The sequence below is a fragment of the Carcharodon carcharias genome, chromosome 12, assembly GCF_017639515.1.
Source record: "Carcharodon carcharias isolate sCarCar2 chromosome 12, sCarCar2.pri, whole genome shotgun sequence".
NCBI lineage: Eukaryota > Metazoa > Chordata > Chondrichthyes > Lamniformes > Lamnidae > Carcharodon > Carcharodon carcharias.
The window spans coordinates 49,319,859-49,334,086 of NC_054478.1; the positions used below are offsets into that span (position 1 = coordinate 49,319,859).

At 42.8% G+C, this 14,228-nt stretch overlaps 1 long non-coding RNA gene across 1 annotated transcript; it reads left to right on the forward strand.

The window, feature by feature from the left end:
* Positions 1-40: 40 nt before the first annotated feature.
* Positions 41-1,958, forward strand: LOC121284862. The gene is made up of 3 exons (XR_005944563.1): positions 41-161; positions 1,089-1,189; positions 1,629-1,958. It is a non-coding gene; the product is annotated as an uncharacterized LOC121284862 (long non-coding RNA).
* The last annotated feature ends 12,270 nt before the right edge of the window (positions 1,959-14,228 follow it).

Here is a 14,228-nt window from a genome sequence, read left to right on the forward strand (position 1 = left end):
ATAAATGACTCAGCGTAAAATAAAGCTATCGCTCAATATTACTTCCTTTGCCCCATTATCTTCAAAACGCTTACTGACGCTTAGTTTGGATTCCGCCAGCGCCACTCAGCTCCTGACCTCGTTACAGCCTTTGTCCAAACATGGACAAAAGAGGAGGCGAGGTGAGTAACTGACTGCCTTTGGCCGAGACAAAAACAGAATTACCTGGAAAAACTCAGCAGGTCTGGCAGCATCGGCGGAGAAGAAAAGAGTTGACGTTTCGAGTCCTCATGACCCTTCGACAGAACTTCATAGTTCTGTCGAAGGGTCATGAGGACTCGAAACGTCAACTCTTTTCTTCTCCGCCGATGCTGCCAGACCTGCTGAGTTTTTCCAGGTAATTCTGTTTTTGTTTTGGATTTCCAGCATCCGCAGTTTTTTTGTTTTTATTTTTGCCTTTGGCCGAGTGTGGCATCAAGGAGTCCTAGCAAAACTAGAGTCATTGGGAATCAGAGGGAAAACTCCCTGCTGTTTGGAGTCATACCTGGCACGGAGGGAGATGGTTGTAGTTGTTAGAGGTCAATCATCTCAGTCCTGACACATAGCTGCAGGAGTTCCTCAGAGTAGTGTCCTAGGCCCAACCATCTTCAGCTGCTTCCTGAATGACCTTCCCTCCATCATAAGGTCAGAAGTGGGGATGTTCGCTAATGATTGCTAATGTTCTGCACCATTCGCGGTGACTCAGATACTGAAGCAGTCTATGTCCATATGTACGAAGATGACAATATTCAGGCTTGGGCTGTTAAGTGGCAAGTAATCTTGTCTGCATCTTTTCTAAGAGCTTGACATCCTTCTTAAAGTGTGGTGCCCAGCATTGGACACAATATTCTAGCTGAGGAAAAGGATTCTAGGCAGAGGATTCCAGGGTCCCTCTCTGAAAACATTCTACAGTGTGACATTTGTCCCTCTTTATAAAGCAGTTCAGAAAATTCACATAATAAAAGCATGTGTTCATTGGTACAGGTTATATACTAGGTTTACTATAACTTGTTTGCTTTTGTACTCCATGCCTATAATTATAATGCAAAGATCCTATTTTCTTTTTTTAGCAACCTTATCAGCTTTTCCTGCCACCTTCAGATTTCTGCATATGTTCAAAGATTCGTGTATGAGAACCCTCAGCTCCCTCTGTTACTGCTATTCCTTTAAAGTTGGTACCACTTTGTTTATATTGCTTCTCCTAAAACTCCTTTTAATATTTTATTATCATATTACTAAAACTGTAACTGCCTTCCCAACAGCTTTTGGCCATTCAATGATTACAGGATTTCAGTATATTTGAAAGATTCAGGATGATACCATATTTTACCAAATGTTGTCACCTGAACTCAAATATGAAATCCAGCATTAAAATTATGGTGAAGTATCCTAATTTTAAATATAATGCAGTTCTTCTCATGGTACAGTTTATTGAGTTTTGAATTAATTTCTTTGATAGTGATGGATATGAACAAAGGCACACACATTTCAATGTGCAGAAATTTGTGGGCCCTTTATCCCAGCATAAGTGCCAGAATTTCCCCACAGGAACCTTCATTGCTATTCACTCTTGGGTCAAGGGGAAGTTTCTCATTTAATAATCTTGGCAGGTGTCTGCACTACAATGGGCGCATCTTGGATGACTTCTGGAGACCACAAAATGAGACCGAGGTTGCTGCAATTGAGGGAGTGGTGCGATGGGGACACAGGCAGAGGATTCCAGGGTCCCTCTCTGAAAACATTCTACAGTGTGACATTTGTCCCCCTTTATAAAGCAATTGAGAAAATACACACAATAAAAGCATGTGTTCATTGGCACAGGTTATATATTAGGCCTAAGCCCTTGGTGGGCCATTTTTGTGCTGCTGGGCATGTGCCTGGTCCCAGGTCTTTTTAATTCTTTCATGGGATGTGGGCATCAGTGGCAAGGCTGGCATTTGTTGCCCATCCCTAATTGACCTTAAACTGAAAGGCTTGCTAGGCCATTTCAGAGAGCAGTTAAGAGTCAACCACCTTGTTGTGGGTTTACTAATTGATTCAAATTCCACCATCTGCCAAGGTGGGATTTGAACCCATGTCCCAAGAGCATTAGCCTGGGCCTCTGGATTACTGCTCCAGTAATATTAGCATAAAATCACAATCTCCCAAGAGCTATTCATTCATTCTTTCAATTTCATTCATTTATTTCTTCAAACAATGCAAGCCATATTTAGAAAAAACATCTTATGTCCCACCTGGATAACAGATATTAAACTTCAGTGCAACAGAATCCTTCCAGGCTATTGCAGGTATCATCTGCCAAATAAGCCAAGTTTATACTTAATGTCTGTATGGAGCAAGTGACTAATAAAGCCATACCAAATAGCTTTATCAACTTGAGAGGTCAATGAAAAAATAGAAACTGGCGGACTTACCAAGAGTCCACGGTTTTATAGATGGAATTGAGCTAGTCAGCAGAACTCCACATGTCAACCCCAATGCAGACCACTCTATAAATACTCAAGTTCATGTCTGCAACTGTTAATGCCTTTTATTCAAGGATGACGTATGAGGGTATTCTTATGTCTTTGTGAATCATCTTGAGATGGTGTTCCACATTAAAGTTTTTGCTTAGTTGAAAAAGGCACAATGTAGGGACATGCCCCTTCTGCCTGGAAAGGACAGGGCCCTGTGTGTGATTATATATAGCTTTTAGATCTTGTAAGTAAGTCACACTCCAGCCTGACTGGTGATCTTAAATTGATTTTCAGTGTAATTCCTAGCACATTCATAATTGTTTAGCAAGTGTTGTCCAATTGCAGAATCACATTTAACGTTGGACCCTATGCTTTGACTTTTGCAAGCATGGACTGGTTGGGTACAGTCAGTACTTTTCCTATTGCGAATAGTTGAAGGGACATGCTGTTTGATATGATTTGCCAGTCATTGGGACGTACGGCCTACATACCTGGCATCACACCAGCACTGAAATTCAGATACCACATTACTGATTTGTGTGATAGGCAGAACTGTATACATGTTGTTGTCCAGGGAATGGATGGCTGATGTTCTTTACAGCCATGCATCACAGCTGAGGTTAGAAAGCTCAACCGCAACAAGCGATGCAGAAACACAATGAAGCCCATACCACCACCTGAGTTCCTGTTGAGCACACCATGAGATGCTAAAGCAATGGTCAGCTTGTTTGGACTGTTCAAGCAAAATGTTGTTGTGCAATCCAGACAGCTGTTGTGCTATGCCAGGACCTGTGTTGCTGCTTGCCGTGACCTCATCTTGGGAAGAATCTATTGGAAAAGGAAATAAGTACATTGCTGAAAAAGGGTACATGCTGTCAAAGCTTTTCGCCTTGCACTCATCAGGACAGAGACACAAGTACCAATTGGAAAGGGAACAACAATTTATACTGCATGAGAAAAGAGTGCTAATTGGTTGGCAAGTGGGCCCTGGGAGAGGCATTGTCATGGACAATGCACCAGGGAATCATTAACTGCCAAGCTTTTTAAATTCAAACCAAACAGGTCAACTCTGACTGGTCAAAGCATTGCCATGGGGAGTGAACCAAGGAATGGCTGTCCCCCAAGCTTTTGTTTAGTTGAAAAAGGCACAATGTAGGGATATGCACCTTCTGTCTGGAAAGGGCAGGACCCTGTGTGTGAATATATGTAGCTTCTAGATCTCATAAGTAAATCACACTTCAAACCAGATTGGTGATCTTAAATTGATTTTCAGTATAATTCTTAGCACAATCAGAATTGTTTAGCAAGTGTTGTCCAATTGCAGAATCGTATCTAACGTTGGATCCAATGCTTTGAGTTTTGCAAGCATGGGCTGGTTAGGTACAGTCAGTACTTTTCTTATTGCGAACAGCTGAAGGAATATGCTGTTTGATACAATCCGCCAGTCATTGGGACATAAGGCCTACATACCTGGGATCACACTAGCACTGAAATTCAGATACCACATTACTCAATTGTGTGATAGGCAGAACATCACAATGACTAGTGAATCATATCAAACAGCATGCCCCTCTGGCTGTTCGCAACAGGCAAGGAACTCACCGTACCCAACCAGCCTGTGCTTGCAAAACTCAAAACATACAGTCCAACATTAGATGTGATTCTGCGATTGGACAATACTTGCTAAACAATTCTGATTGTGCTAGGAATTACACTGAAAATCAATTTAGCATCACCAATTGGGCTTCCAGTGTGGCTCACGTGCATGCTAGAAGCTACGTACATTCAAGCACAGGGCCCTGTCCTTTGCAGGCAGGAGGAGCATTGCGCCCTTTTCAACTAAACAAAAGCTTAGGGACAGCCATCCCCTGGTTCATTCTCCATGGCAATGCCTTGACCAATTAGATTTGACCTGCCTGGTTTGAATTTAAGCAAAAGCTTGGCAGCTAACTGTTGCCTTGTACATTCTCCATAGCAACGCCTCTACCAATCAGAGTCCACTTGCCTACCACTTAGCACTCTTCTCATGCAATATAAATTGTTGTTCCCTTTACAATTGATATTTGTGTGTTTGTCCTGATGAGTGCAAGATGAAAAGCTTATCGGCAATACTCAAGCTCTGCACTACCAAATGACTGAAGAAGTAAATACATTTCTGAGATAAAGCCTAGGTCACTCAGCTCTGAAGCCCTGAACAGCATTCTTCTTGGTCTCCTCTGAGAATAAGGCACATTCTTAAAGCTGCTGATCTCTGGCTTCTTCATGCTCTGTGAATCAACTAACCCTCACTTACATGATCAAAGGTCCATGGGGTGAAACTATCTGAGCTGGTACATGGGAATTAGAAAGCTAGTGGCATGGGGTGAGATCAAGGAGGTCATGACAAAGGAATGTGAGACAGAATCTTGCTTCTAGGATTTCTGTGCAACATTATCCTCAACATTCTCTTCCTCATTGTCATCATCATCATCCAGGTAGCAGTACCTTAGCGATCTTTGTTGAGGTTTAAGTTTAGAGGCTTGGTCCACAGTAAATAATCAGGATGTGGATTGAAACCTGTGATCCTTAGATTTGAGGTTGCGAAGAAGACCATTGTACCAGCAGAAGGGTGGGGTTTCTGTAAACTGCAGCGGTTGAAGAAGGCAGCTCACCACCACCTTCTCAAGGCCATTTAAGGATGGGCAATAAATGCTGGCCTAGCCAGTGATGCCCACATCCCATGAACGAATAATAAAAAATAACATTTGAGCAAAACTTCTCTTTACTCAGACCCAACAACATGCCTTATTCAGACAACAGAAAATAGAATCCACTAAAATATCACCGTGAAATTTCCCATATGCGCCACCAGCTATCACTATAATCAGTTTAATCTATCTCATTTTGTTCTGAATTCTGGATAGTTTTGTGCTGTGGGCCTTTACCTGCTAAGAATAAAGATGAGAGCCTTAATAGTTTCATTTAGACCCTTACAATCAATAAGAAGACAATACTTCATCTGCACTAGATTGAAACTTCAGCTGAGATCAGCTAATTCAGTACAAATCCAGGATTTAACTATGGGCTTTCCTGGTTTCTATAGCTTAACTACTCAGTAAGTGAACTCACTGTGGCAGCAGGAGAACACACAGACCAAATTTTAGTTTCATTTCTTTGCTGTCTTTGAGATTGTTCCCTTGAAATAAGTTTTCCACATGAAAGTCCTACCCATCCTTGGTCCAAAATCGCATCTGACCTCTTTTATGTCCATGGAAGTGACTTCTTCATCACCGTCGACTACTTTAACAAGTATCCCATTACTCGACAATTGCACAATATGTCAAGCACAGCTGTTACGCACAATCTAAGTGCTATTTTCAGTTTATTTGGTGTGCCTAGAGAGATCATTATGGATAATGGTCCACAAGTTATTGGTAGGTCATTTCAGGATATGCGTGAGAGGTGGAATATTGATTATACTACTCTTCTTCTCATTACCCTAAATCTTAACATCCTAGCTGAACGAATGATTCATACAACGAGTTCCCTAATTCTCAAATGTAGACAGACCAAGCAAGATCTACATATCTCAATATTTTTTTTTATTCAATCAAGGGATTTGAGCATCACTGGCTAGACCAGCATTTATCGCCCATCCCCAACTGCCCTTGAGAAGTTGGTGGTGAGTTGCCTTCTTGAACTGCTGAACAGCTGCAGTCCACATGGTGTAGGTACACCCACAGTGTTGTTAGGGAGTTCCAGGATTTTGACTAAGTGACAATGAAGGAAGGGTGATATATTTCCAAGTCAGGAATGTTAGTGTCTTGGAGGGGAACTTCCAGGTCGTGATGTTCTTATGTATCTGCTGCCCTTGTCCTTCTAGATGGTAGTGGTCATGGGTTTGGAAGGTACTATCCAAGGAGGCTTGGTGAGTCCCTGCAGCACAACTTGTAGATGGTACTCACTGCTGCCATTGTGTGTCAGTGGTGGAGGGAGTCAGTGTTTGTGGATGGGGTGCCAATCAAGGGGGCTGCTTTGTCCTGGATGGTGTCAAGCTTCTTGAGTGTTGTGGGAGCTGCACTCATCCAGACAAGAGGAGAGTATTCCATCACACTTCTGACTTATGCCTTGTAGCTGGTGGACAGGCTTTGGAGAGGCAGGAGATGAGTTACTTGCCAAAGAATTCCTAGCGTTTTTTTGCAAAAATATACTTTATTCATAAATCTTCAACAACATTTCAAACCATTTCAAAATCACCATCACAAAAATACAATCGGGTTCAACTTTTACAACATGAATCACAAGGTGTATCAGTACAAACAATGAATATTACAATCATTGGCAGACATTCATTTTGAGCTGTACATCCCGAGGGGCTCTTTACAGTTCCCAGCCCCTCAGTGCACTATGGCAGAAAGATCTTAGACAGCGACCTTTCCCCATTGCGCCTTTGTGGCGGCTGCCCCAAGCTTTAGTGTGTCCCTCAGCACGTAGTCCTGGACCTTGGAATGTGCCAGTCTGCAACACTCGGTTGGGGACAACTCTTTGCGCTGGAAGACCAACAAGTTTCAGGCAGACCAAAGAGTGTCTTTTACCGAGTTGATGATCCTCCAGCTGCAGTTGATGTTTGTCTCGGTGTGTGTCCCTGGGAACAGCCCATAGAGCACAGAGTCCTGTGTCACAGAACTGCTCGGGACGAACCTCAACAGAAACCACTGCATTTCGCTCCAGACCTTCTTTGCAAAGGCACAATCCACAAGGAGGTGAACAACGGTCTCTTCCCCACCACAGCCACCTCGAGGGCAACGTGCCGAGGGGTGAGACTCCTGGCGTGTAGGAAAGATATGACGGGGTGGGCCTTTCTCACCACCAGCCAAGCTACGTCTTGGTGCTTGTTGGAAAGTTCTGGCGATGAGGCATTCTGCCAAATGACTTTGACAGTCTGCTTGGGGAACCATCCCACCGGGTCCACCCTCTCCTTTTCCCTCAGGGCCTTTAAGACGTTACGTGCCGACAACTGCCTGATGGACTTGTAGTCAAAGGTATTTCTCTGCATAAATTTTCCCACGAGGGGCAGGTGATATGGCACAGTCCAACTACTTGGAGCGTTCCGTGGCAGCGTGGCCAGACCCATCCTTCGCAACACCGGGGACAGGTAGAACCTCAGCACGTAGTGACACATGGTGTTTGCATACTGAGGGTCTACGCACCGCTTGATGCAGCCACACACAAAAGTGGCCATCAGTATGAGGGCGATGTTGGGCACGTTTTTTCCCCCTTTATCTAGAGGCTGGTACATCGTGTCCCTGCTGACATGATCCATTTTCGACCTCCAGATAAAGCGGAAGATGGCTCGGGTGATCGCCACCACACAGGAGTGTGGAATGGGCCAGACCTGCACCACGTACAGCAACAGCGAGAGTGCCTCACACCTGATGACCAGGTTCTTACCCGCAATGGAGAGGGAGCATCACTCCCACATGCCCAGTTTCCTTTTCACCATAGACACTCGCTCCTTCCAGTTTCTAACGCGTGCCCTGGTCCCTCCGAACCATATCCCCAGCACCTTCAGGCCATCAGCCCTGACAGTGAAGGGGACAAAGGATCGGTCAGCCCAGTTCCCAAAGAACATAGCCTCGCTCTTCCCACGATTTACCTTGGCTCCCGAGGCCAGTTCAAACTGGTCGCAGATGTGGGTCAGTCTGCGCACCGACAGGGGATCCAAGCAGAAGATGGCGACATCGTCCATGTACAGGGAGGCTTTGACCTGAGTGCCTCCACTGCCTGGGATCGTCACTCCTCTTATGCCCAGATCCTTCCTGATGGACTCAGGAAAGGGTTCTATGCAACACACAAAAAGAACAGGAGAGAGAGGGCAGCCCTGCCTGACTCCAGATTTAATCAGAAAGCTATCTGATTCCCACCCATTGATAGAGACTGCACTATTGATGTTAGTGTAGAGCAGTTGGATCCAATTGCGAATTCCCTCCCCAAACCCCATTTTGGAGAGCACATCCACCAAGTCAGTGTGCGATATTCAGTCAAAGGCCTTATCCTGATCCAGGCTGATGAGGCAGGTATCCACACCCCTGTCCTGTACATAGGCAATCGTATCCCTGAGCAGCGCGAAGCTGTCAGAAATCTTCCTGCCCGGCACAGTAATGTTACATCTGAGAGCAACAGCTTTAAGTGAAACTATTTCATCACCAGCAGAGCTTATGTTTGGCAGACCTGTGCATATCAGTTTAACTACTCTTGCCCATTCTACTCTCTCGGAAACTAGAAAGCAACTTGTAAAACTGGAAGAGAAGATGATCAACATGCATAATAAAAATACGAATACAGAATTGCCAAGTTTACAGTTGGGACAACAAGTTTGCATACAGGTTCCCAGAGAAGGTACATGGCAACCAGCTAAGTTGACAAGGGGAAAGATTTTCCCCCCGTTGGCGGGGGGGTGGGGGGAAGTCCGGGCGTGGGCGGGTGCGCCTCCGATCTGCATCCCTAATTAGGGGCGCGCCACCATTTTACATGGGTGGGCCAATTAAGGCCCACCAAGCGTGACGTCTGCCAGGAAGCACTATGCGCTCCCTATGCAGGTGGTTGGGGGAGGTGGGGGGGGGGGGGGTGGCGGCGAAAGAACGCACTGATCTCCCTGAGGCTAAGTGCAGCCTCAGGGAGCTCGGCTCTGAATTTAAATTTGCAATAAAAATGATAGGAAATTTTCCCTGACATGACCCCTCATGTAGACACTGCCACATGAGTTGGGACATGTCTGTAACTTCAACTGAAACCTTTATTAAAAATTTAAATACCCTCATGAAACCTCATCCCACCCATGGATGAGAATTCGTACTTTTTTTGAAGGTTGGACAGGCAGATCCATTAATGATTTTAATTAGTGTCTCACTGGCCTCAATAGGCCATTGACAGGTTGGCGGGCACACAGCTGATTCAGCCACGCCCCTGCCAACCTGAAAATGGAAATGATACGGGGTGACATTGGGAGTTCCATCCGACATCATCCTGCGTCATTTTACATGTTGGCGAGCGGGCCCTGCCCTACCCACTCGCCGACTGGAAGACCCTGCCCTTAGTCTCATTTTCACTTTGGCCTGTGAGCAGAAAATAGCACATAAAGCTCTGCTACTGATGTCTTCAAGCTTTCTATCCATGTATATATGTTTTTATGTGCCTAGTCTAAATAAGTGAACACACATTTTTCCCTAATCCCTTATGAATGATTGGTGCTTTTATATCATTATAAAAGCACAACATCTATCCACAATAATATGGGGTAGAAGTTTCGGGTCGGTGGGCGGCTGTGATTGGCAGGCCTAGGGGCGGCTGGGGAATGGACCGCCGACCGCAATCGGACCCTCACCCCAATTAATGGTCTGCTAGCCTGAAATGTACACTGAAAGGCTCAGTGCTGCCATGGTGGGGGCAGGAGGAGGGTGAGCGCTGAAGCCTGCGTGGACGTAGGGGTACGCACAATGAAAGCTCCCTGAAGGCAGAGAGCTGCATCAGGGTGCTGAAGAATTTAAAACCAGTCATCAAAGATTGGAAACTGCAGAAAAAATGTCCACACATCAGACTCACTCATATGAAAATATAGACGATGAAAATTCTTTCCAAACATTTTTCTTTTTCTTTTAATTAATAGTGGAAACCTCACCCCACCCTTGGATCAGGTTACATCAAAAAGGCATAGTCTGCCTGGCAACATAACATTGGACGGGCAGCGAAAAATTGCCGTCAATTGTTACTTTAATGACCTTAACAGGCCTCCTAGTTGCTGGTGGGCGCGCTGCTGACTCTTGTGCACACCCGCTGACCGAAATATCACATGAGTGCGCGATGATGCCAGGACGCTTGCCCGACGTCATCGTGTGCTATTTCATGCTCGAGCATGTCGGCCGCACGCCAAGCAGAAAATTCTATCCATGGTGTTTTCAAAGTGCGCTGACATAGAAATTTAAATAGAACACAAATACTTAAAGATGTAGATGTTTTATTCACTTTAATATTGAAATCTCACAAGCATGGACAGATTTCAACTGATCTTTCCCATTTTGATTGAAAGCACAAGCAATTAAACTACGCACCATTTACTACTGAATCATCATTCACCATGCAAAGTATAAGAAGGAAAATATTGCAAGCTTCGGATTTGAGTTAATTAGTAAATACTATTATTTGAAACAATACATTACAGGATTGGAATGAGAATTAACATGAAACACATATGAGAAACAACTTCTGAAAAATAGAGATGAAATTCTTTGGCACTAATTTTTGCAACAGAGTTGGTTTTGAACACAAATGGGGAAATCCTTTACATAATGGGATAACTTTGGGGTGAAATTCCTCCTGTTGTTAATTCTAATGGGAAAAGTGGTAGAAACATATAATGAGAGGAATAATTACAGCCCCATTATCAACTAGAGGAATGTCAGACATTTAAGACCAAAATGGTTATAAGGGGCAACCTAGAACGGGCATCTTATATGAGCATATGAATTAGGAGCAGGATTAGGCCATTTGACCCCTTAAGTCTCCTCCACCTTTCAATAAGATCATGGCTGATCTGATTGTGGCCTCAACTCCACTTTCCTTCCTAACCCCTATACCGTTTGACTCCCTTGTCAATCAAGAATCTATCTAATTCAGCCTTAAAAATATTCAATGACCCTGCCTCCCCACTCTCTGGGAAAGAGAGTTCCACAGTCTAACGATTCTCTGAGAGAAAAAAAAATTCTCCTCATCTCTGTCTTAAATGGGAGATCCTTTATTTTTAAACTGTGTCCCCTACTTCTGGTTGTCAAGTCTTATTGTATTACTGTTCTCATTCACATGCAGATACACTGAAGGCACAGGGCTCTTTATACAATTTCCTTTTAATGTTTGACTGTAAACCAGAAATGCAGAGATGACTAATTATTGCCTATACCAAATGAAAAATAAATATTTTCTTTTCAATTGGATTCTGTTTCCACTGATACAGTAATGCAGATGCACATCTGTATAATGGTCCTATTCACAGGTGCCATGGTTGTGCTCAAGTGGCACAGGTGTATTTAAAAATACTGGATGCAGTTTTTGCATGCTTGTTTTGCAGAATGGAAAAGGAATGTTGTGAAGACATTTACAAATCATGAATAATATCACATGCCAGGAATATAACAAAGATAAACTATTTATACTGATATGTATTCATCAGAATATATGCTGGGCAAATATGTTAAATAAAGACTATTTCTCATATTTTTATGTCAGTAGCATTACTTTAAAACTTATGTCCTGATTACATGTTAAATAATGTGACACAGAATCTCTCCACTATTTGGCATGAGAATAGCTAAAACAAAATATTCAATTATAAGCTTTGGAAATGACCTATAATTTTACTATTTTGTTAAATCACAAAAACTGCTAATATAGTGCAGGTGAGTTGCACTGACCAATATCTGTACCATGTGTTGTACAGCCAGTGGATTCAAGTTACACAGCCAGGTGAACTCACTGCCAATGTGCTCTCTAATGTCCCTCGCTGTGTGCGACCCAAGATTGTGCATCTTGAAGGGGCTGCTGCTTGTGCGTGGCCTTCTAGCCCTCTGTATGGCACATTCCCAATTGCTATGTGGCTACACAACTTGGAGGAAACATCTCTCAGTGCAGGATTCACTGAACCATGTGACAAATAATTTAATGCCTTGTGCCTGGATACACATGTGGAATTCTGCTGCTGGCTAATTTTTAATGATGTGAGAACAGGACTCTAGAAAGGAAATTGAGGCTTTGGAGAGTGCACAATGCAGATTCACTAGGATGCTGATTGATATGAGGATATACAAATACAAAGAAAAACAATATGATAGAAGTGTTCACAATTATGAAAGGAAAGGGGAGGGCATATTGAAGCAGGTTGTTTTCAGTAATTGAAGTGTCAAAAACCAAAGACCATAGATACAATATTAAATGTAAAAGATTGAGAATTGAGGGCAGAAGTGACATCTTTACACAGTTTTGGAGTCTGTGGAATTCATTTCCAAGGTTAGTGGTTGAGGTAGCAACTAGCTCAACATTCATGATTAGATTGGATAGGTGGAAAAAGGAAAAGGGGTTGAAGAAATATGGGAACAGGGTAGGTAAATATGATTAGAAGTATTTGCTTGTGTGGTCATAGCTTCTATGTATTTGAACAGATTTCAATTTAAACATTAAAACCATTCTAGAATGAGTTTAAACATTCCCTTACTGCCCAAAAGCCATCCTAGGTACTTCCAAACCATGGCTTCATGCCAGACAGTAATTATACTATGGCAGGTGCATAGCGGAAAATATGTTATACTGCCTTTATGTAGACATAGAGATTTTAACATTTTCTGCCTTCACTGTGCTTGGGAGGATGTCAGATTGGTACCTGACCTCTGAGTAATACTGCTGGTTGTGTGTCAATATACGTCTGGATTCACATCACTTCAAAACAATAGCTTTAAAACTTATATTGATAGTTATAAGTAGCAGCCTACACATACTCCTGAATAGATAACGTTACGCTGAGAGAAACTGTCTATATTTTGGATTTCCTGAAGTTGGTTTCTATCTCTGCTGCTTTTTCTTCAGTCTATCTACAAATCTCCTTTAAAATACATTACAAAATATTTGCTATTCTATCATAGCATGTTCAAACTATTTAAGGAATTGAGCCTTTGAGAAGATACAGGCTTAGGAGCTAGGAAATACAAACTTGAAGTGCTAAAGCAGCACCATTGGCAGATGGATGTAATTAAAAAAGAAAATATTTGTGTTTATATCAAGTCTTTCATAACTTAAAGTTGCCCCAAAGCTCTTTACAGCTAATAAAGTATTTTTTATGTAAAGTCACGGCTGGAATGTCAGGAACATGACAACTAAATTCTGCACACCCACAAACAGCATTTGATAATGATTAGATAATCAGTTTCTATGATGTTAATTAAGAGATAATTATTGGCTGGACACTAGGGAAAACTTGCCTGCTCCTTTTCGAAATAGTGATTTGGAATCTTTTATGTTCACCTGAGGGAGCATATGGAGCTTTGGTTTAACGTCTCATCAAAAAAATGAGATAACGGCCTGAATTTTTCAGTCAGCATGCGGGGGCGGGCCCGACACGCTGACGCATAAAATGATGCTGTATCGGGATGTTTCATTCAGCAGGCATGTGCTGGACCTTTTTCTTGTAACTCTTTTGAGTACAAACCCGTTTCCATCTGTTTCAGATGAAGTTACATTGTTTCCTAGTTTGCCATTGTGAGATTTGAACTGTTGATCAGTATTCATTCTGTAACCCTTTCGAGTACAAACATGTTTTTTCCATCTGTTCCTATTCAGATGAAATTACGTTGTTTCATAGTTTGCTGTTGTGAGATTTGAACTCTTGATCTTGGAGTTACAAGCCCAGTACCATAACCACTTGGCTATTTAGGCCAAGCTCCTTCAGATGAATTTACATTGTTTCATAGTTTGCTATTGGGAGATTTGAACTCTTGATTTTGGGGTTACAAACCCAGTACCATAACCACTTGGCTATTTAGGCCAAGCCACAGAGGTTTTTGGTCACTTCTCCCAATAGGTCTGTAACTCTTTTGAGTACAAACATGTTTCCATCTGTTCCTATTCAGATGAAGTTACATTGTTTCATAGTTTGCCATTGTGAGATTTGAACTCTTGATCTCTTGATCTTGGGGTTACAAACCCAATACCATAACCACTTGGCTATTTAGGCCA